Below are 22,893 nucleotides of genomic sequence, written 5' to 3'. Positions count from 1 at the left end.
GATGTGGATATCTCTGGAATTAAACATCAGATTGCAGACTTCAAGATATCATTTCATTCAGCTTCCTATGACTTATATGCTTATATAGATGGCATAGGAGGGTTGATCCTACTGGCAGATTCCCTTTAAAATTAGGTAATTCCTTCTTTCATTGAATAATACATGAAAAATTACACTGTGTAATTTATTTACCAAAAACTATAATGCAGAACCAGAATATGAAAAATTAAGAACACCCATACTTCTTGCATAGTAATTAAGAAGGTATGTACCGTAGCAGTCAGGTGCTGCTAATTAAATGCCATTGATCTAATTATTCATCAGTAGGTGTGACCACTTTTGTATAAGAGCAGAAGGTTTTCCAGTTTGCTGGTTCATTTGCATATAAAGAAAATGTGGATATCTCTGGAATAAGACATCAAATCGCAGATATCAAAGTATCATTTTATTCAGCTTCCTATGACCTATATACCCATATAGATGGCATAGTAAGGCTGATCCTAATGGCAGATTCCCTTTAAAATTAGGTAATTCCATCTTTCAATGAACAACTGTACATGAACAATTACATAATTTATTTACCAAGAACTATAATGCAGAACTAGAATATGAAAAATTAAGAACACCCATACTTCTTGCACAGGAATTAAAATGGTATGTAGCAATCAGGCGCTGATGATTAAAGGCCATTAATTGTTTATCCGTAAGTGGGACCACTTTTGTATAAGAGCAGACGTTTTTCCAGTTTGCTGGTTCCATCTGCATGTACAGAAAATGGGGATATCTCTGAAATCACACATCAGATCACAGACATCAAGGTATCATTTTATTCAGCATCCTATGACTTATATGCCCATATAGTGGCATAGGATGGCTGATCCCACTGACAGATTCACTTTAAAATTAGGTAATTCCAACTTTCAATGAATAACAATACATCAAAAATTACACAGTGCAATTTATTTACTAAAAACTATAATGCAGAACCAGAATGTGAAAAATTAAGATCATCCATTCTTCTTGCACAGGAATTAACAGGGTATATAGCAGTCTGGTGCTGCTAATTAAATGCCATTGATTAATTGTTCATCTGTAAGTGGGATCACTTTTGTATAAGAGCAGAAGTTTTTCCAGTTTGCTGGTTTGGAGCATTCATAACTGTACCTACAAAAAAAAATAGATATATAGATAATGTGCAGGCTCAGCTCCTGAGCCTGCGTCATTCACTTTCTACAAAATATGCAGTAAATTACGTTGTGTTTGTGTTTCCAATATTGTACAACCACATAACACTACACCTAGCCATGCGGATGAGTTAGGATGCACAATTTACCTAAGCAGAACTACTAAACAGAAATGTTTTACAAGTGCGGCAGTGGATTTTGGAAGAAAACAGATGTTTTTCTAACCCCCTAACATTTTCTTAGTATTTACTTCCATGCAATCTTCAAGAAAGAATCCAAAAATGAATATTCCCTTTAAGAAAAGAGGAATTGTAAATTGTAAATAGTAAAATGATGTTGTATATTCACGGTGGGTGGCTCAGGAGAAAATATGCATTTTATTTTTGGAAGCTTCTGGGAACCCTGAGCACTAGGCACTAATCAGAAAGATTTTTTTTTTAATACCACTTCTTAAACATGAAAGAAGAAGAAATGAGAAAAATAAACCGTCTTTGGACAGAGAAGCTGAAATGTGCAGTTATTGTGAGTCAAGAATCTGTTATCGCTCAGAAAATGTCATCAAGTCATTCATCCTAAATGTGGTATCTATTTTTTTTTTGCCATAACTAAGTGATCTCGCCGGAGAACAAAGTTCAGGCTGAGGCGTGGAGTCAAGCTGGGGTCTGAACTTCCAGAGATGAGAAACGTATGGTATATCTATGGCCACAGACAAATCTAGAGATCATCTCCGGTCAGTATCATCCATTCTGCTACATCGGATCCCATCCTCGGCCAGGAAAAAACTCCAGGAAAGTGTGAAAAGTTTTCGTCATGATTCAGAATGTTTAGCCATTTTTGGAGAATAGTAGCGAATTTTGGAGAACTCCGAAACATGAATGTCCAAGAAATATTCTGAGGTGTGATGGGTTACTCGGTCCGCTTGTTTCTCAAGGTAGCAACAGGAACACCTTTCATATAAAAGTCCAGTTGGTTTATTAATTACCACATAAACCACAATCCTGGTAACATAATAGAAAGCTTCCTTTGGCTTCACAGAACAGAACACGGTATCACAGTCAATTTCACTTGTGGTACACCCGCACAGGTTTGTATACATCATCTCCTTAGACGTATTCCAGTGGAGGTATCTCAGCCTCAACTCACTGAACCCAGTCAGAAGAAGCAAACCCTCTCTTCTCTCAGAGGATTCCTTCCAGAGTCATCACAACCTCTAAGGTTCAAATACCACTTCTTCGTACAAGTATCCCAGTGGAGGTATTTCAGCCTCCACTCACTGAGCCCGGTCAGATGATGCAAACCCTCTCTTATCTCAGAGGGTTCCTTCCAGAGGCATCACAACATCTAAGGTTCAAATACCACTTCTCCACACAATTATCCCAGTGGAGATATCTCAGCCTCCACTTACTGACCCCGGTCAGATGATGCAAACCCGCTCTTCTCTCAGAGGGTTCCTTCCAGAAGCACCACAACATCTAAGGTTCAAATACCACTTCTCCACATGAGTATCACAGTGGAGGTATCTCAGCCTCCACTCACTGACCCCGGTCAGATGATGCAAACCCGCTCTTGTCTCAGAGGGTTCCTTCCAGAGGCATCACAACATCTAAGGTTCAAATACCACTTCTCCACAGAAGTATCACAGTGGAGGTATCTCAGCCTCCACTCACTGACCCCAGTCAGAAGCAAACTCTCTTCTTTCAGAGGGTTCCTTCCAGACGTATCACAAACTGTAAGGTTCAAATACCACGTCTCCACAGAAGTATCCCAGTGGAGGTATCTCAGTCTCCACTCACTGACCCCAGTCAGAAGAAGCAAATCCTCTCTTCTCTCAGAGGATTCCTTCCAGAGGCATCACAACCTCTATGGTTCAAATACCACTTCTCCACAGAAGTATCCCAGTGGAGATATCTTAGCCTCCACTCACTGTCCCCAGTCAGAAGACTCAAACCCTCTCTTCTCTCAGAGGGTTCCTTCCAGAGGTATCACAAACTGTAAGGTTCAAAAACCACTTTTCCATAGAAGTATCCCAGTGGAGGTATCTCAGTCTCCACTCACTAACCACGGTCAGATGAAGAGAACCATCTCTTCCCTAAGAGTGGTCCTTCCAAAAATGTCACAAACTCTTGCCCTGGTCATAAAAAGCTAATCCTCTCTCTCTCAGAGGATTACTTCCAGAGGCATCACAGCCTCCCCACACTAGCCATGTGTCAAACAAACAGATAATATTTAAAAACATGCAACACACCCATGGGTGGAACTATGTGGATGACCAAACCTGCCTATTTCTTTGGCTATCCTTAAATCTGCCTCAGGAACACCCTAATAAGACTTTTGGCACTACAGGTACCAGAGCAGACATCCAGGATTACACCACCTATGTGATACATACCCCTGCCATGTAGCAGAGGGTTGTGCTTATCAGAACAATCTCCTGCAGAAGGTTATCCCCAGAGATAGTGAGACACAGGGGGATGAGATAACGCATCACTGCCATCGTCTGTGCTCCAAATGAGTCCTGAAAACAAAACAACAGAAAGCAGGCAATCAACTGGAGAAAATACTTTTTTGGAATCCACTTATATGCATTTTTTCATAGGAATGAGGACAAATCTTTCAATAAAGTGACTTGCAAAGTTTCATATCTTTCCATGCTGGAAAAAATAATAATAATAATATAAAAATAATAAAAGATTAGTTGCTCTTTAAATTATTTACACCCAAGCCATTGAGAAAATATTATTCGGTATTCCAAAAAATAAATTTTTTCCTGCCTAACAAAGAAAACCATACATTACCAATTAAGAAATTGGATAAATGGTCATCTTTATGCAGAGGAAATAGGGATTTCCTTTGTAGTGACAGACACAATAATCTTGATGCACCAGACATAAGATGCAAGTGGAAGGAAGGGAACCAAAGGACAGCACCAAAAAATTATCTATACAGGGAAAAAACAAAAATGACTTTTATTTTCTTCTGTTCCTACAAATTGGACTATTTATGTGTAATTATTAGTGATGAGCGAGTACTAAAAAGCTCGGGTGCTCGAAGCTCGGGCCGAGCCTCCCAAGATACTCGTGTACTCGGCCCGAGCACCGAGCCCAATGTTATCCTATGGGAGACCCGAGTATTTTTGTGAAATGACCACCGGCAGCATGTAGAAACCCTAAAAATGGCACAAAAGTCTCCGAAGAGTGCTCAAATGACATGGCAACAGCATGGGGAAGACCCCTTGAAGCATTTATCACTCAAAAGTCACAGCTGTGAACAATTTTGTCCGCGTTTTACGCCATTTTTACGGACTCACCAGAAAACCTTCCAAAATGACACCAAAATGATTTTTCATGGCGGAAATGTTAAGGGCACATACCCAATAGTGAGATAGAGCTGGTGTATGTTACTTTTTGAGATCAATACATGAAAGATTTTATGTAAAACATTGTGTGGCACTCCGATGTCCCTGAGAAGAGACGTACATAAAGGCCTCTGAGTCTAATGTGCCCATTTTGAGGAACTGAGTCTTTGTAGTATTTTCCTTTGCCAGGGCAGTCCAAAATTGTGAGGTTCACCAATGCCCCTGCATACAGACGTGCATGATGGCCTGTAAACCTGAAGTGCCCATTGGAAGGAAGTGGGTCTATTGTAGTATAGCCCTTAGGCAGGGCAGCCAAAAATTGGGAGGCTCCACGTTGTCCCTGGATAGAGACGTGCATGAGGGCCTCAAAACATTAAGTGTCCATTGTCAGGAAGTGGGTGTATTATAGTATAGCCCTTAGGCAGGGCAGCCAAAAATTGGGAGGCTCCACATTGTCCCTGGATAGAGACATGCATGAGGGCCTGTAAACCTGAAGTGCCCATTGGAAGGAAGTGGGTCTTTTGTAGTATAGCCCTTTGGCAGGGCAGCCAAAAATTGGGAGGCTCCACGTTGTCCCTGGATAGAGACATGCATGAGGGCCTGTAAACCTGAAGTGCCCATTGGAAGGAAGTGGGTCTTTTGTAGTATAGCCCTTTGGCAGGGCAGCCAAAAATTGGGAGGCTCCACGTTGTCCCTGGATAGAGACGTGCATGAGGGCCTGTAAACCTGAAGTGCCCATTGTCAGGAAGTGGGTCTTTTGTAGTATAGCCCTTTGGCAGGGCAGCCAAAAATTGGGAGGCTCCACGTTGTCCCTGGATAGAGACGTGCATGAGGGCCTGTAAACCTGAAGTGCCCATTGGAAGGAAGTGGGTCTTTTGTAGTATAGCCCTTTGGCAGGGCAGCCAAAAATTGGGAGGCTCCACGTTGTCCCTGGATAGAGACGTGCATGAGGGCCTGTAAACCTGAAGTGCCCATTGGAAGGAAGTGGGTCTTTTGTAGTATAGCCCTTTGGCAGGGCAGCCAAAAATTGGGAGGCTCCACGTTGTCCCTGGATAGAGACGTGCATGAGGGCCTCAAAACATTAAGTGTCCATTGTCAGGAAGTGGGTCTTTTGTAGTATAGCCCTTTGGCGGGGCAGCCAAAAATTGGGAGGCTCCATGTTGTCCCTAGATAGAGACGTGCATGAGGGCCTGTAAACCTGAAGTGCCCATTGTCAGGAAGTGGGTCTTTCGTAGTATAGCCCTTTGGCAGGGCAGCCAAAAATTGGGAGGCTCCACGTTGTCCCTGGATAGAGACGTGCATGAGGGCCTGTAAACCTGAAGTGCCCATTGGTAGGAAGTGGGTCTTTTGTAGTATAGCCCTTTGGCAGGGCAGCCAAAAATTGGGAGGCTCCACGTTGTCCCTGGATAGAGACGTGCATGAGGGCCTCAAAACATTAAGTGTCCATTGTCAGGAAGTGGGTCTTTTGTAGTATAGCCCTTTGGCAGGGCAGCCAAAAATTGGGAGGCTCCACGTTGTCCCTGGATAGAGACGTGCATGAGGGCCTCAAAACATTAAGTGTCCATAGTCAGGAAGTGGGTCTTTTGTAGTAAAGCCCTTTGGCAGGGCAGCCAAAAATTGGGAGGCTCCACGTTGTCCCTGGATAGAGACGTGCATGAGGGCCTGTAAACCTGAAGTGCCCATTGGAAGGAAGTGGGTCTTTTGTAGTATAGCCCTTTGGCAGGGCAGCCAAAAATTGGGAGGCTCCACGTTGTCCCTGGATAGAGACGTGCATGAGGGCCTCAAAACATTAAGTGTCCATTGTCAGGAAGTGGGTCTTTTGTAGTATAGCCCTTTGGCAGGGCAGCCAAAAATTGGGAGGCTCCACGTTGTCCCTGGATAGAGACGTGCATGAGGGCCTCAAAACATTAAGTGTCCATTGTCAGGAAGTGGGTGTATTATAGTATAGCCCTTTGGCAGGGCAGCCAAAAATTGGGAGGCTCCACGTTGTCCCTGCATAGAGACGTGCATGAGGGCCTCAAAACATTGTTCCCATTGCAAAGGAGCAGGTCTCCTGTCGTTGTAATGTCCCTTCTGCAAAGAATGGGCGAAAAAATTTACCACTGGGGGTATACCTGAAACAAAGGCCTAACTCTTGTAACGGTCATCATGGTGGCGCATGAGGAGAAGGAGGAGCAGTCCAGCGATTATCCAAAGTCCAGAAGTGTGTACCCATGGGTGACTGGAGGTACATGGCAAATTCCCGTTACAAACTTTAAATTCCGCTCTCATTTGCTGGTGGTGTGGTGAAGTCTGGCCCAATCCAACCCTTGTTCATCTTGATCAGAGTCAGCCTGTCAGCATTTTCAGTTGACAGGCGGGTGCGTTTATCTGTAATGATTCCACCTGCGGCACTAAAAACACGCTCTGACAAAACGCTAGCGGCAGGGCAGGCCAGGACTTCCAAGGCGTAGAGAGCCAATTCATGCCACGTGTCCACCTTGGATACCCAATAATTGTAAGGCACAGAGGAATGTCGGAGTACAGTTGTTCGATCTGCAAGGTACTCCTTGAGCATCTGGGCAAACTTAGGATTTCTTGTGGCACTACCCCGCACCTCAGGGGCTGTGGTACGTGAGGGGCTGAGAAAACTGTCCCACATCTTAAAGACTGTTCCCCTACCTCTGGCGGATTGGACTTGTGCCTCTCTCGGCTGTACGCCTTGGTTTTCCACTGATTCCTGACCTATGTCGCTAGCGTTTTGTGAGGGGAATGCTTTGCCTACTTCCGTGACTATGGCCTTCCGGAACTGCTGCATTTTGGTTGACCTCTCCGCCTCGGGAATAAGAGACATAAAGTTCTCCTTGTAGCGTGGGTCTAACAGTGTTACCAACCAGTAATGATTGTCGGCCAAGATGTTCTTAACGCGAGGGTCACGAGACAGGCAGCTTACCATAAAGTCAGCCATGTGCGCCAGACTCTTAACAGCCAGGACTTCAGTAGCCTGACCAACACGTTGACTGAACATGCTGTCCTCCTCCTCCTCCTCATCTACCCTGTCCTCTGGCCAGCCACGCTGAACTGAGGATATGACTGGTGTGCATGTCATATCCTCAATTTGGCCGGAGATTTGCTCCATGTCTTCATCCTCCTCCTCGTCATAGTCCTCCACTGCACGTTGTGATGAGACGAGGCTGGGCTGTGTGTTATCACCCACACCCACTACTGTTTCTTGCTGCAACTCATCGCGCTCCGCCTGCAATGCATCATGTTTGGTTTTGAGCAGAGACCGTTTTAGAAGGCAGAGTAGCGGTATGGTGACGCTAATAATGGCGTCATCACCACTCACCATCTTGGTGGAGTCCTCAAAGTTTTGGAGGATGGTACATAGGTCGGACATCCATCTCCACTCCTCAGGTGTTATGTGTGGAGTTTGACCCATTTCCCGACGGCTTAGGTGATGCAGGTACTCAACAACTGCCCTCTTCTGCTCACATATCCTGACCAACATGTGCAGAGTTGAATTCCAACGCGTGGGGACATCACACACCAGTCTGTGAGCCGGAAGATGCAAACTGCGCTGAAAGCCGGCAAGGCCGGCTGAAGCAGTAGGTGACTTTCGAAAATGTGCAGATAGGCGGCGAACTTTTACCAGCAGATCAGACAGCTCTGGGTATGACTTTAGAAACCGCTGAACCACGAGGTTGAGCACATGGGCCACGCATGGAACATGTGTCAGCTGGCCTCGCCTCAAAGCTGCAACCAGGTTCCGGCCATTGTCACACACGACCTTTCCTGGCTTTAGGTTCAGAGGTGTGAGCCAGTGATCTGCCTGCTGTTTCAGAGCTGTCCACAGCTCTTCTGCATTGTGGGGTTTGTCACCTATGCAGATTAGCTTCAGCACAGCCTGTTGCCGCTTCGCCGAGGCAGTGCTGCAGTGCTTCCAGCTTGGGACTGGTGTGGAGGGTACAGTGAATGAGGATGCGCAGGAGGAGGAGGAGGCTGAAGAGCATGACATTCCGGAGCTGTAGAGTGTGGGTGAAACACTGACTGAGGTAGGGCCTGCAAACCTTGGTGTGGGAAGGACGTGTTCCGTCCCTCGCTCAGACTGGGTCCCAGCTTCCACAATATTAACCCAGTGTGCCGTCAACGAGATGTAGCGGCCTTGCCCACAAGCACTTGTCCACGTGTCTGTGGTTAGGTGGACTTTGGGTGAAACAGCGTTGTTCAGGGCACGTGTGATGTTTTGTGACACGTGGTTATGCAACGCGGGGACGGCACACCGGGAGAAATAGTGGCGGCTGGGGACCGAGTAACGTGGAACAGCTGCCGCCATCAGGTCGCGGAATGCTTCTGTCTCCACCAGCCTAAAAGGCAACATTTCCAGCGCAAGCAGTCGCGAAATGTTAGCATTTAGAACTGTGGCATGTGGGGTGTTGGCAGTGTATTTGCGCCTGCGTTCAAAGGTTTGCTGAATGGATAACTGAACGCTGCGCTGGGACAAGGACGTGCTTGATGATGGTGTTATTTCTGCGTAGGCAACTGCAGGTGCAGGACCGGAGGAGGCTTGTTCGCAGGCAGCATGGACAGGGGATTGGCTCGCATGCACAACCAGCGAAGACGTAGCAGTGACATTAGCAAGCACTGCTCCTCGACTCTGTTGTACTTCCCACAAAGTCGGGTGCTTGGCTGACATGTGCCTGATCATGCTGGTGGTGGTCAGGCTGCTAGTTTTGGTACCCCTGCTGATGCTGGCACGGCAGGTGTTGCAAATGGCCTTTTTAGAATCATCTGGAGCCAACTTAAAAAACTGCCAGACTCGGGAAGACCTAACATTTGTACAGGCACCTTGTGTCGTGTTGTTGTTCCGGGGAACGGTTGCCTGACTTCTGCCTGGAGCCACCACCCTGCTTCTTACTGCCTGTTGGGATGCTACGCCTCCCTCCCCCTGTGCACTGCTGTCCTCGCTCTGCATATCCTCCTGCCAGGTTGGGTCAGTTACTGGATCATCCACCACGTCGTCTTCCTCTTCCGCACCCTGCTCCTCCTCCTGACTTCCTGACAATTGTGTCTCATCATCGTCCACCCCTTGTTGAGACACGTTGCCAACTTCGTGAGAACGTGGCTGCTCAAATATTTGGCCATCTGTACATACGATCTCCTCATGACCCACTTCAACATGAGCTGGCGAGAGGCCAGAATGTGCGAATGGAAACGTGAACAGCTCTTCCGAGTGTCCAAGTGTGGGATCATTAATGTCCGAGGACGTGTACTCAGCCTTGTGGTAGGAAGGAGGATCAGGTTCTGAAATGTGCGGTGCAGTATCACGGCTACTGACACTTGACCGTGTGGAAGACAGAGTGTTTGTGGTGGTGCCAATCTGACTGGAAGCATTATCCGCTATCCAACTAACAACCTGTTGACACTGGTCTTGGTTCAAGAGCGGTGTACTGCTGCGGTCCCCAAGAATTTGGGACAGGACGTGCGAGCGACTAGATGTGGCCCTTTGTTGTGGCAAAATTAGAGCTTGCCCACGCCCTCGGCTTCTGCCTGCACCACCATCACGTCCACTTCCTTGTTCCTTGCCAACGCCCTTGCGCATTTTGCAATGCTGTGCTGACGTGTATTCACTAGACTTGGGCGTTATATCAAAGTTTGTGCAAATCGTGCACCTGTACGCTGCCACCAACAGGCACACACGTGCGGTTTTTAAATGCAAGCACGGACGCACTAAGAACCTAACAGGTTTTAGGAGCAAAAATTAATGACGAGAACAATGACACTATCAGCCACTGCTGACTGACGTGTATTATACACTACACTTGTGCGTTATATAATAGTTTGGTAAAAACGCACACAAGTGCACCTGTACGCTGCCACCGACAGGCACACACGTGCGGTTTTTAAATGCAAGCACGGACGCACTAAGAACCTAACAGGTTTTAGGAGCAAAAATTAATGACGAGAACTCTGACACTATCAGCCACTGCTGACTGACGTGTATTATACACTACACTTGTGCGTTATATAATAGTTTGGTAAAAACGCACACAAGTGCACCTGTACGCTGCCACCGACAGGCACACACGTGCGGTTTTTAAATGCAAGCACAGACGCACTAAGAACCTAACACAGGTTTTAGGAGCAAAAATTAATGACGAGAACTCTGACACTATCAGCCACTGCTGACTGACGTGTATTATACACTACACTTGTGCGTTATATAATAGTTTGGTAAAAACGCACACAAGTGCACCTGTACGCTGCCACCGACAGGCACACACGTGCGGTTTTTAAATGCAAGCACGGACGCACTAAGAACCTAACACAGGTTTTAGGAGCAAAAATTAATGACGAGAACTCTGACACTATCAGCCACTGCTGACTGACGTGTATTATACACTACACTTGTGCGTTATATAATAGTTTGGTAAAAACGCACACAAGTGCACCTGTACGCTGCCACCGACAGGCACACACGTGCGGTTTTTAAATGCAAGCACAGACGCACTAAGAACCTAACAGCTTTTTAGGAGCGACAATTACTGAGAAGTCTGACACTATCAGGACTGTTTTAGACTGTGTACACCAGCCCCAGATATGATGAAGGCTGGTATACGGTCACCACTAGGAATGGCTATATACCCTGCCTGCCTGCCTGCCTGCCTGTATACTGCTACAATAGTCCTGACAAGGACTCTTTTGGTCACTAGCCTGTATTCCAACCTGGCTATACCCTGCCTGTATACAGCAACAATAGTCCTGAGAAGGACTCTGCTACTGTACTCCGACCTGGCTATACCCTGCCTGCCTGTATACAACTAGAATAGTCCTGAGAAGGACTTTTGGTCACACTGTTTGCAGCCCTGCTACGGAAATAGCTATAAAGGGCCGCAAACCTTTCCCTGAAGCAGCGACCCTCTCCCTGCACTGACTGTCTGGATAGCTGTGAGCAGAGCACAGCGCGCCCGCCGGTATAAAGGCTCGGTCACGCTGTGCAGGCCGGCCAATCACTGCAATTCCACAACTAACAGGGCTGTGGCATTGCAGTGGTCTGCCAGCCAATCCCTGCATGAGGGCTGGCTCTCAAAAGAGCGCCAACATGCAGAAATGAAGACCACGAGTACAGCACGAGTATCGCGAGATTACTCGGTCCCCGCCGAGTAGACCGAGTACAGTGATACTCGTGCGAGTACCGAGTAGTAACAAGCATGCTCGCTCATCACTAGTAATTATGGAAAAAAGAACATCAGTTTCTCTTTGTGTCTGGTTCTTTTCCAACTTAAAAGGGAACCGGTCACCAGTTTTTTCAGTATTGAACCTAAAGTCTCACCTTCTGCATCTCCTGGGCTGCATTCTATGAAGGTGCACCTTGTTCCCCAACTCCCCTTGCAGACTCCAGAAATACCTTTATAAAATCTGCCGCCGTGTATGTGTGACGCCCAGGGAATGGGGTACTCGGTCCTGGGCGGTGTATAACTGGGGAATGTCACTTTGGTGGCCCGGTCCCGTGCCCTGGGTGCTTTTTAATGGGGAGTATTTACAGGTGAAATTAAAGTCATTGGTGTGACGCCATCTGCGGGTTGCGATTAATATGGGGAAACCGCTACTGCTGGATTGGTTACCCCCAGGACTGGTGGTAATGGCAGCTGTGATGGTAGGCCCTCCACAGGTAGGGCTGAGCCCGGGGAGATGTGTGACAGAGTCTTTCGCCGTTAATAATGGAGGCCACACCGTGGGTTGCAGTTAACAGTCTCTACTCACTCTTGACTCTCGGATGGCTGGTTCAGGTCCCTGAAGTTCCAGTGCCAGTTGATGACTTGGTTGCTCTGTCCGCGACACCCTCAGTGTGGTTGGGTCCCCGTAGCGTGGAGCAGTTTGGGGCCCGACTGTCCCTTTTGTGGCAGTCTCCTTGTCCGTACAATGAGCATTGTGGTCCCTGTAGGGCTGGTTTGTGTCCCAAACACTAATCCTTGCTTTCCTGCAGGTGCCCCCGGATCTGTGGGTCAATGAGGTCCGTAGAGGTCCCCTTACTGTGCAGGTATTTGCCAGACCGTATGAAACTGGCGTCTGACCTAGGGCCCTTGCCCCATCAGTGCTCTGATCCCAGCGGTACTCAGTTATACCTGCCCTGGCGACCACTCTCCTGTGCCCCGGGTCACCGTTACACGACCCAGCTCTAGGCACGTCTTTCCACTTTCACTCCCTACTACTGACTATTGTCTACTGACTACTGCTATCCCCTCCCACCAGGTTGTCCAGTCCCTGGTCTAGCTCCGCCCTCCAGGTGGCCATCCCTTTGTGTCCGAATAACCAATTACCCCTGGTGTGGAGTGGGAACTGGGATTTTGGTGTGTCTAGGTGTTATTGGCACTGGTGTTCCAGGTCCCTGGGGGTAGGCCCTGCATCCCGGGGAGGATGCAGTACCTAGTAGTGCCCTGAGTGGCTCAGGGGTGCTACATTTGCAAATGACCTGTTCTGGTCAGATGGGCGTACTCTTTTTCAGCTCCTATCCCTCCTTCTGCTGCTGTTTGCTGTTTTCCTTTGATGATTCACCTGGTTGACACCTCCATCATCATCCACGTACTGAGCAAATTGCGTGCCTGCGCAGATATTCCCGGCTCACTTTGCTCGGGGACGAAAACATAGGTGCACTTATGTGAACGAGTGAGCTCTCTGCGCAGGCACGAGATTATGAGAGAGCTCACTGGCTCGCACAAGAGCACCTATGTTTTCGGCTCTGCTCGCAATTGTGGCGCCCTGGACTAGCCAGGTCGTCACAGATAACACACAAACACCCCCACCCCCATTACACAGTGACACCAGCCAAACACAAAACCCTTGTTGCCTCCCTCCAGGGTCTGATGTCCACACCAGGTGGGGCGGAGCCAAGCAGTTGGCCCCACCCACCGAGGAGTTCACAGGCCTGGAGGCGGGAAAAGTGACAGTTGAGTTGAGGAGTTTGAAGTGAGAGGAGCAAGCACTTGGGTGTCTGGGTTTGTGGCCCAGGCACCGACAGCAAGGTTGGCAGACGGTGGTGGCTGTCTGCAGGAGTGGTGAAACAACGCGGAACCGTAGGACCGGGGTCGGGCGTTGGCCCACCGGTACCGACCAGGGAGCGAAGTGAAGCCAGCACACACAGGCAGGGCCATCGGACCCCGACCAGGCTTGGAGCCGCCGACAATAGTCAAATCCGAGTGTGACCGGAACCCCAGGGGTTTCCTAAGAGCCAAATACCCGATAGAAGGCAACCGCCCACACCGTGAGGGTATACAGCTACCGCCTAAGGCTAGAGACCCAAGGGCCAGCGCCTGCGGGCAAACGGGCTCCTCCGGCATCCAAACACCGGGAAGCGGACTACCGTGTGGGATCCATAGTAGTCAAACAAGTACATCAAGGTGCAGGGAAAAACAGCCGCCATCACCTGTTCGGGGAGAGACACTGCAGCCGGCTGTGGGACCCGTCCATCCAGCCGTTTGGTTTACCGAGGACTTTGTGCATCTCTTACTGAGTGAGTACACCCGTGCCATCCGGCACCGCGCCGTGCTGTCCCTGCAACCCTGCACCTCACCTACCCTACCTCCCCGTCACACCACCAGGCCCCGGGACCACCGACCCCTACCCACGGAGGGGAAAAACAACATCCCAGCTGCTCCCTACCATTACTTCCGGGATCCCCGTCACCAGCAGCGGTGGTGCCCACCTTCACCACAACCCGTGGGTGGCGTCACGGACTAAATCCTCCAAACCAACCACCCCTTTCACTCATGGGCGAGGAGCACCGCTCGAGTCCCCAGATCCGGCCCACCGCTCGAGCCACCGAGCAGTAGCCGCAGCAGAGCCGGACCCGAGCGTTGGCGAGCGACCAGCGTCTTCCCAGCCCGCGACAACTTGGCGCTGTGAACAGGATTTAACCCATCTACTTACCAGTAGAAGTGTGCCTTGAGATCTCCACCGGCGGTGTCCGGCCGAAAATTTTGAAGCGCCGCCATCTTGGCGCGAAAATCTCCCGCTCGAGCGTCTTCTCCGAGCAGGGAAGGCGCGAAAGCGAAGCCCCGCAACCAACAAACGGAAGTGCTGAAGAGAACCAAGGGGGGGCGGGTGTGTGTCTGCCCAATGTAGCCGAGGCTATAAAAGCGGGGACGCCAGGACTCTGCAACCAATTGGTTCCTGGAACATGGCCGCGTACGATGTCCCGTCCGCCCGCACTGCGGAGATCGCCGAGCCCACGCCAGGAACAGCGGCATGGGTGGAAGCCCGGACCGCACAAATTTGCTGCCGCCTTCAAGCCCAGGTCCGGTTCTTGATGGAGCGCTGGGTGGCCGAGATGGAGGAAGTGGCGGCGGCCGTGCGGAGACGCGAGGTGGAGGCAGAGTTGAAGGAGCGGGTAAGCGACCCACGCCCCTGTGTCCGAGAAGGACCGGCCGCTGCGGCTGAGGGGCCCGGCCTGCACCTGCTCACCCTCCTGCCTCCCCCGCCATCCGTACCAGTTGCTGCTTCCCCTCCGCTCGGTCCACTATCCCCAACACCGGTAGCGGAATCCAACCTGTCCGCCCTAGAGGACCGGCCTGGGGGCGTTGTTCAGGAACGGCCTGTGTCCCTCCCGCTACTATGGAAGGCCCCGCGGGAAGTAGCCGTCCGCGACGAGAAGCCGTTGGCCCCGGAAGTGGTCGCACCCGAGACCGTCACGGCTCCGGCAGTCCGCCCGGCCGTGGAAGAACCGGCCGCTGCCGGCCAGAAGGCCCAACCGGTGAGGCCAACTGAGCCTGAATCCCCCGCCTCGACTGAGGCTGCGCTGGGCCGCCACTGCAAAGCAGCAGTACAGGCCACGTCACCGCAGGACCCCCACGAAAAAGTACCGGTAGTGGCCGGTGTGGGTGTGGTCCAGCGGTGCCCGACCCGGGCGCAGGGGTCTGCCAACGCCCCTTATTGGGACAGGGAACCGAACCTATTGGGCCGGGAGTTTGCCGCCAGGGAGCAGCAGAGGGCCGAAGTGATGGCGAGGGTGATTAAAGAGAAAGATGCTCTCCGCCATGCCACCTTTTGGGTGCGGGGCCCGGTGTACGAGGGCCAAGTCCGGCAGTTTGACCAGCGGAGAGGGTTCGGCTTCATCTACGAGCCGGGCCTGGAGGCCAAATTATTTGTGGCCCGCCGCGATGTAAATTCGCACCTCCCCACGGGCCATCCAGGTCGTGATCTGTTGCCGGGCGACCTGGTGACTTACACCCGCCACTGCGGGAAGAGGGGCTGATTCGCCCTGGACGTTAAGCAGAGTAAGAGCCGCAGTGAGCAGATGCGGCCCCAGCCCCCCTTTCCTCCACCAAGCCGTCCAGATGTGGAGCTGGAAGAGGTCTTGGAGGAGTAGGACCTCAAGTAGTGGCAGCGGTCCGCCGTTGCAAGCAGTTGTCCCCCGTTGGGACCCTCAGCAGTTTGATTGAATGACATTAATCAACCGTGATCTTCACCTGATTGTCTACTTGATTTTTCCGGCCGTTGCCGGCAAGTTGTTCCCGGAGGGACTCTCTGTACTCTATGTACCACCTGCATGAGAGACTACTCATGGACATGGCCGAGAACTGGCAGGCCACCCACGAACTGGTGGGCTTGTAAATAGTTTTATGGGATGAAAACCATTGCCGCCTCCGGAGAGGCAGACTGGAGGAAGGGCCCGCAGCAGAGCAGGCTGGGGCCCGGCCACCACCAGGACCGGTGGCCATCCTCCGGGGGGTCAGGGGTCCCCCTGAACGTGGGGTCCCCTGAAGTGACAGCCGGGTGCGAGTAACCGTACCCGTTCCTGCTCGGGCAGCCTGAACCTGGACTGGGGTCAAGGGGTGCTGCCAACTTCTTAGGGGCAGCATCAGGGCTAGGTTGCTTGGGTGGGAGAGTGGAAGACATCCGTCCATCTGTTATTATTAAAAATGTTTTGTTTACATGTGCAACGTTCAAGTGACCTAACAAAAATGCTTCAGGGAAAAAAAGGGGAAAAATGCACAGTTTCGCTGCGCTGCTCAGAAAGGTAGTGATGAGGTTGTTGGGATGTAGATTTATTAATTATTTACATGCCACTAAGCGTTTCGAGGGTACAACCTCCCCCTTCCTCAGGCAGCCTCATCACAACCTTTCTGATCAGCGCAGAGAAACCGTGCATTTTTCCCCTTTTTTTCCCTGCATCATTATCTCCCTATGGGAGCTCATGGGGCTGCTGCAGCCAGAACCAGGATCGTACTATCCGTTTGAATCTAACACCAGAGGCTGGGGAATCACCGCATCTGTGATCACGGGACCGTCCGACCCGGAGGAGGAGCTGCTATCAGACGCCGGTCCGGCGGCTGCACGCTGCACGTCGAAACCCCGATCGTGTGAGCAGAGTCCTGCGGAGTCAGGAGGACGGGATCCCTGCTGACAAGGAGTGGTGAACTTGCGATCCCCCTTCAATACCACTAACAGGTGAGCGTGCACCTCACATTGTACATACCTCGGTACATTAAGATCCCACACAGGAGCGCCCTCTCTCTCTTTATTCATTCCTAACAAAAATGCTTATATGTTTAAAAGGTTTACATGTTATTTATATTTTTACAGTTTTGAAAAAAAAATAAAACCGGTGATGGACGGGCAGCCCGCGGATGGTCTGCATTTCACCAAGGGGGAATGTGGCGCCCTGGACTAGCCAGGTCGTCACAGATAACACACAAACACCCCCACCCCCATTACACAGTGACACCAGCCAAACACAAAACCCTTGTTGCCTCCCTCCAGGGTCTGATGTCCACACCAGGTGGGGCGGAGACCAGCAGTTGGCCCCACCCACCGGGGAGTTCACAGGCCTGGAGGCGGGAAAAGTGACAGTTGAGTTGAGGAGTTTGAAGTGAGAGGAGCAAGCACTTGGGTGTCTGGGTTTGTGGCCCAGGCACCGACAGCAAGGTTGGCAGACAGTGGTGGCCGTCTGCAGGAGTAGTGAAACAACGCGGAACCGTAGGACCGGGGTCGGGCGTTGGCCCGCCGGTACCGACCGGGGAGCGAAGTGAAGCCAGCACACACAGGCAGGGCCATCGGACCCTGACCAGGCTTGGAGCCGCCGACAATAGTCAAATCCGAGTGTGACCGGAACCCCAGGGGTTTCCTAACAACCAAAGACCCGATAGAAGGCAACCACCCACACTGTGAGGGTATACAGCTACCGCCTAAGGCTAGAGACCCAAGGGCCAGCACCTGCGGGCAAACGGGCTCCTCTGGCATCCAAACACCGGGAAGCGGACTACCGTGTGGGATCCATAGTAGTCAAACAAGTACATCAAGGTGCAGGGAAAGACAGCCGCCATCACCTGTCCGGGGAGAGACACTGCAGCCGGCTGTGGGACCCGTCCATCCAGCCGTTTGGTTTACCGAGGACTTTGTGCATCTCTTACTGAGTGAGTATACCCGTGCCATCCGGCACCGCGCCGCGCTATCCTTGCAACCCTGCACCTCACCTACCCAGCCTCCCCGTCACACCACCGGGCCCCGGGACCACCGACCCCTACCCACGGAGGGGGAAAACAACATCCCAGCTGCTCCCTACCATCGCTCCCGGGATCCCCGTCACCAGCAGCGGTGATGGCCAGCTTCACCACAACCCGTGGGTGGCGTCACAGACTAAATCCCCCAAACCAACCACCCCTTTCACTCACGGGCGAGGAGAGCCGCTCGAGTCCCCAGATCCGGCCCACCGCTCGAGCCACCGACCAGCAGCCGCAGCAGCGCCGGACCCGAGTGTTGGCGAGCGACCAGCAGCGGCGGCGTCCGCCCCGCCCGCGAAACAATGGGGCAGAGCAAAGTGCGCCTGGAATGCCTGCACATGCATGTGATTTTCTCCAGCTACGTGGATGATGACGGAGTCGTCATCCACGTCAATCATCAAAGGAGGACAGCAGGAGGGGGGGACAAGAGTTGAAAAAGAGCACGCCCATCCAACCAAGAAAAGGACACCCATCCAACCAGAACGGTTAATTTGCATAGGTGGCGGCAGATTTTATAAATGTATTTCTGGGGTGTGCAAGGGGAGTAGGGGCACAAAGTGCACCTTCATAGAATGCAGAATGTGATACATAAGGTTCAATACTGAAAAAACTGGTGACAGGTCCCCTTTAAGAAAAGGTCTTCAAGATTTTGTCTTCCTGGAATGTAGTTGTGTCTCATGAGTGTCCCTGGTTCTCTGCCATAAATACTAATTATCTACAGTTTTTTGGCCCTTTGTGTCCCTTTTACCTCTAAAATATTTAGAGACTGTGTTAGCTCCTAAATCTACTGCTTTAAGAGATCCTATTGATCCCTACTGATCCCTACACATCACATCATCCTCCTGACTAAAATAAGTAAAGCAGAGGTTTCCTCCATCTTTGTACTTTATGAAGCCCAGTCCATGGCTGGTCTTCATAGAAAACTGTCATTTTTGCTAGATTCTGCATTCCTAAAGTATTCCAGTACAAGGTCGTAGCTTCAAGTGTCCAGGGAGTTTAGGAGTATAAAATAAAAAAAGAAAAAAACTAGGTTTAAAAAATGTCTCCAAAAATTACAAAAATATCCATCTTCCCCTTTTCCCAATTTAAAAATTAAGAAGTAAAAAAAAGAAATAGAAAAAGGACCTATTCGGTATTAGTGTGTCTGCATCTAGTCCCAACCATCAAAATGAAAAATTATTTAATCCGTACCGTAAATACTAGTGATGAGTGAGCATGCTTGTCACTACTCGGTACTCGCACGAGTATCACTGTACTCGGGCTGCTCGGCGGGGACCGAGTAATCTCGCGATACTCGTGCTTTACTCGTGGTCTTCATTTCTGCATGTTGGCGCTCTTTTGAGAGCCAGCCCTCATGCAGGGATTGGCTGGCAGACCACTGCAATGCCACAGCCCTGTTAGTTGTGGAATTGCAGTGATTGGCCGGCCTGGACAGCGTCACCGAGCCTTTATATAGGCCGGCGCGCTGTGCTCTGCTCACAGCTATTCTGACAGTGAGTGTAGGGAGAGTGTCGCTGATTCAGGGAAAGCTTTGCGGCCCTTTATAGCTTTTTCAGTTGCAGGGCTGCAAACAGTGTGACCAAAAGTCCTTCTCAGGACTATTCTAGTTGTATACAGGCAGGCAGGGTATAGCCAGGTCGGAGTACAGTAGCAGAGTCCTTCTCAGGACTACTGTTGCTATATACAGGCAGGGTATAGCCAGGTCTGAATACAGGCTAGTGACCAAAAGAGTCCTTGTCAGGACTATTGTAGCAGTATACAGGCAGGCAGGCAGGCAGGGTAGTGGTGACCGTATACCAGCCTTCATATCTGGGGCTGGTGTACACAGTGTAAAACAGTCCAGATAGTGTCTGACTTGTCTGTACTGTAATTGTCGCTCCCCAAAAAAACCTGTTAGTAGGTTATTATTGCGTCCGTGCTTGGTTTTTAAAACCGCACGTGTGTGCCTGTTGGTGGCAGCGTACAGGTGCACTGGTGTGCGTTTACCAAACTATTATATAACGCACAAGTGTAGTGTATAATACACGTCAGTCAGCAGTGGCTGATAGTGTCAGAGTTCTTAATTTTTGCTCCTAAAACCTGTGTTAGGTTATTATTGCGTCCGTGCTTGGTTTTTAAAACCGCACGTGTGTGCCTGTTGGTGGCAGCGTACAGGTGCACTGGTGTGCGTTTACCAAACTATTATATAACGCACAAGTGTAGTGTATAATACACGTCAGTCAGCAGTGGCTGATAGTGTCAGAGTTCTTAATTTTTGCTCCTAAAACCTGTGTTAGGTTCTTAGTGCGTCCGTGCTTGGTTTTTAAAACCGCACGTGTGTGCCTGTTGGTGGCAGCGTACAGGTGCACTGGTGTGCGTTTTTACCAAACTATTATATAACGCACAAGTGTAGTGTATAATACACGTCAGTCAGCAGTGGCTGATAGTGTCAGAGTTCTTAATTTTTGCTCCTAAAACCTGTGTTAGGTTCTTAGTGCGTCCGTGCTTGGTTTTTAAAACCGCACGTGTGTGCCTGTTGGTGGCAGCGTACAGGTGCACTGGTGTGCGTTTTTACCAAACTATTATATAACGCACAAGTGTAGTGTATAATACACGTCAGTCAGCAGTGGCTGATAGTGTCAGAGTTCTTAATTTTTGCTCCTAAAACCTGTGTTAGGTTCTTAGTGCGTCCGTGCTTGCATTTAAAAACCGCACGTGTGTGCCTGTCGGTGGCAGCGTACAGGTGCACTTGTGTGCAATTTCCAGAAACTTTGATATAACGCACAAGTAGTGAATATACACGTCAGCAGTGCACAGCATTGCAAAATGCGCAAGGGCATTGGCAAGGAACAAGGAAGTGGACGTGATGGTGGTGCAGGCAGAGGCCGAGGTCGTGGGCAAGCTCTAATTTCGCCACAACAAAGGGCCACATCTAGTCGCTCGCACGTCCTGTCCCAAATTCTTGGGGACCGCAGCAGTACACCGCTCTTGAACCAAGACCAGTGTCAACAGGTTGTTAGTTGGATAGCGGATAATGCTTCCAGTCAGATTGGCACCACCACAAACACTCTGTCTTCCACACGGTCAAGTGTCAGTAGCCGTGATACTGCACCGCACATTTCTGAACCTGATCCTCCTTCCTACCACCAGGCTGAGTACACGTCCTCCTCGGACATTAATGATCCCACACTTGGACACTCGGAAGAGCTGTTCACGTTTCCATTCACACATTCTGGCCTCTCGCCAGCTCATATTGAAGTGGGTCATGAGGAGATCGTCTGTACAGATGGCCAAATATTTGAGCAGCCACGTTCTCACGAAGTTGGCAACGTGTCTCAACAAGTGGTGGACGATGATGAGACACAATTGTCAGCAAGTCAGGAGGAGGAGCAGGGTGCGGAAGAGGAAGACGACGTGGTGGATGATCCAGTAACTGACCCAACCTGGCAGGAGGATATGCAGAGCGAGGACAGCAGTGCACAGGGGGAGGGAGGCGTAGCATCACAACAGGCAGTAAGAAGCAGGGTGGTGGCCCCAGGCAGAAGTCAGGCAACCGTTCCCCGGAACAACACGACGACACAAGGTGCCTGTACAAATGTTAGGTCTTCACGAGTCTGGCAGTTTTTTAAGTTGGATCCAGATGATTCAAAAAAGGCCATTTGCAACACCTGCCGTGCCAGCATCAGCAGGGGTACCAAAACTAGCAGCCTGACCACCACCAGCATGATCAGGCACATGTCAGCCAAGCACCCGACTTTGTGGGAAGTACAACAGAGTCGAGGAGCAGTGCTTGCTGATGTCACTGCTACGTCTTCGCTGGTTGTGCATGCGAGCCAATCCTCTGTCCATGCTGCCTGCGAACAAGCCTCCTCCACTCCTGCACCTGCAGTTGCCTACGCAGAAAGAACACCATCATCAAGCACGTCCTTGTCCCAGCGCAGCGTTCAGTTATCCATTCAGCAAACCTTTGAACGCAGGCGCAAATACACTGCCAACACCCCACATGCCACAGTTCTAAATGCTAACATTTCGCGACTGCTTGCGCTGGAAATGTTGCCTTTTAGGCTGGTGGAGACAGAAGCATTCCGTGACCTGATGGCGGCAGCTGTCCCACGTTACTCGGTCCCCAGCCGCCACTATTTCTCCCGGTGTGCCGTCCCCGCGTTGCATAACCACGTGTCACAAAACATCACACGTGCCCTGAACAACGCTGTTTCACCCAAGGTCCACCTAACCACAGACACGTGGACAAGTGCTTGTGGGCAAGGCCGCTACATCTCGTTGACGGCACACTGGGTTAATATTGTGGAAGCTGGGACCCAGTCTGAGCGAGGGACGGAACACGTCCTTCCCACACCAAGGTTTGCAGGCCCTACCTCAGTCAGTGTTTCACCCACACTCTACAGCTCCGGAATGTCATGCTCTTCAGCCTCCTCCTCCTCCTGCGCATCCTCATCCACTGTGCCCTCCACACCAGTCACAAGCTGGAAGCACTGCAGCACTGCCTCGGCGAAGCGGCAACAGGCTGTGCTGAAGCTAATCTGCATAGGTGACAAACCCCACAATGCAGAAGAGCTGTGGACAGCTCTGAAACAGCAGGCAGATCACTGGCTCACACCTCTGAACCTAAAGCCAGGAAAGGTCGTTTGTGACAATGGCCGGAACCTGGTGGCGGCTTTGAGGCGAGGCCAGCTGACACATGTTCCATGCGTGGCCCATGTGCTCAACCTCGTGGTTCAGCGGTTTATAAAGTCATACCCAGAGCTGTCTGATCTGCTGGTAAAAGTTCGCCGCCTGTCTGCACATTTTCGAAAGTCACCTACTGCTTCAGCCGGCCTTGCCGGCTTTCAGCGCCGTTTGCATCTTCCGGCTCACAGACTGGTGTGTGATGTCCCCA

This window comes from Anomaloglossus baeobatrachus, chromosome 12 (genome assembly GCF_048569485.1).
Source record: "Anomaloglossus baeobatrachus isolate aAnoBae1 chromosome 12, aAnoBae1.hap1, whole genome shotgun sequence".
NCBI classification, from domain to species: Eukaryota; Metazoa; Chordata; class Amphibia; order Anura; family Aromobatidae; genus Anomaloglossus; species Anomaloglossus baeobatrachus.
The sequence above is the reverse complement of the archived record's forward strand: the minus strand, read 5'-3'. Positions refer to the sequence as shown.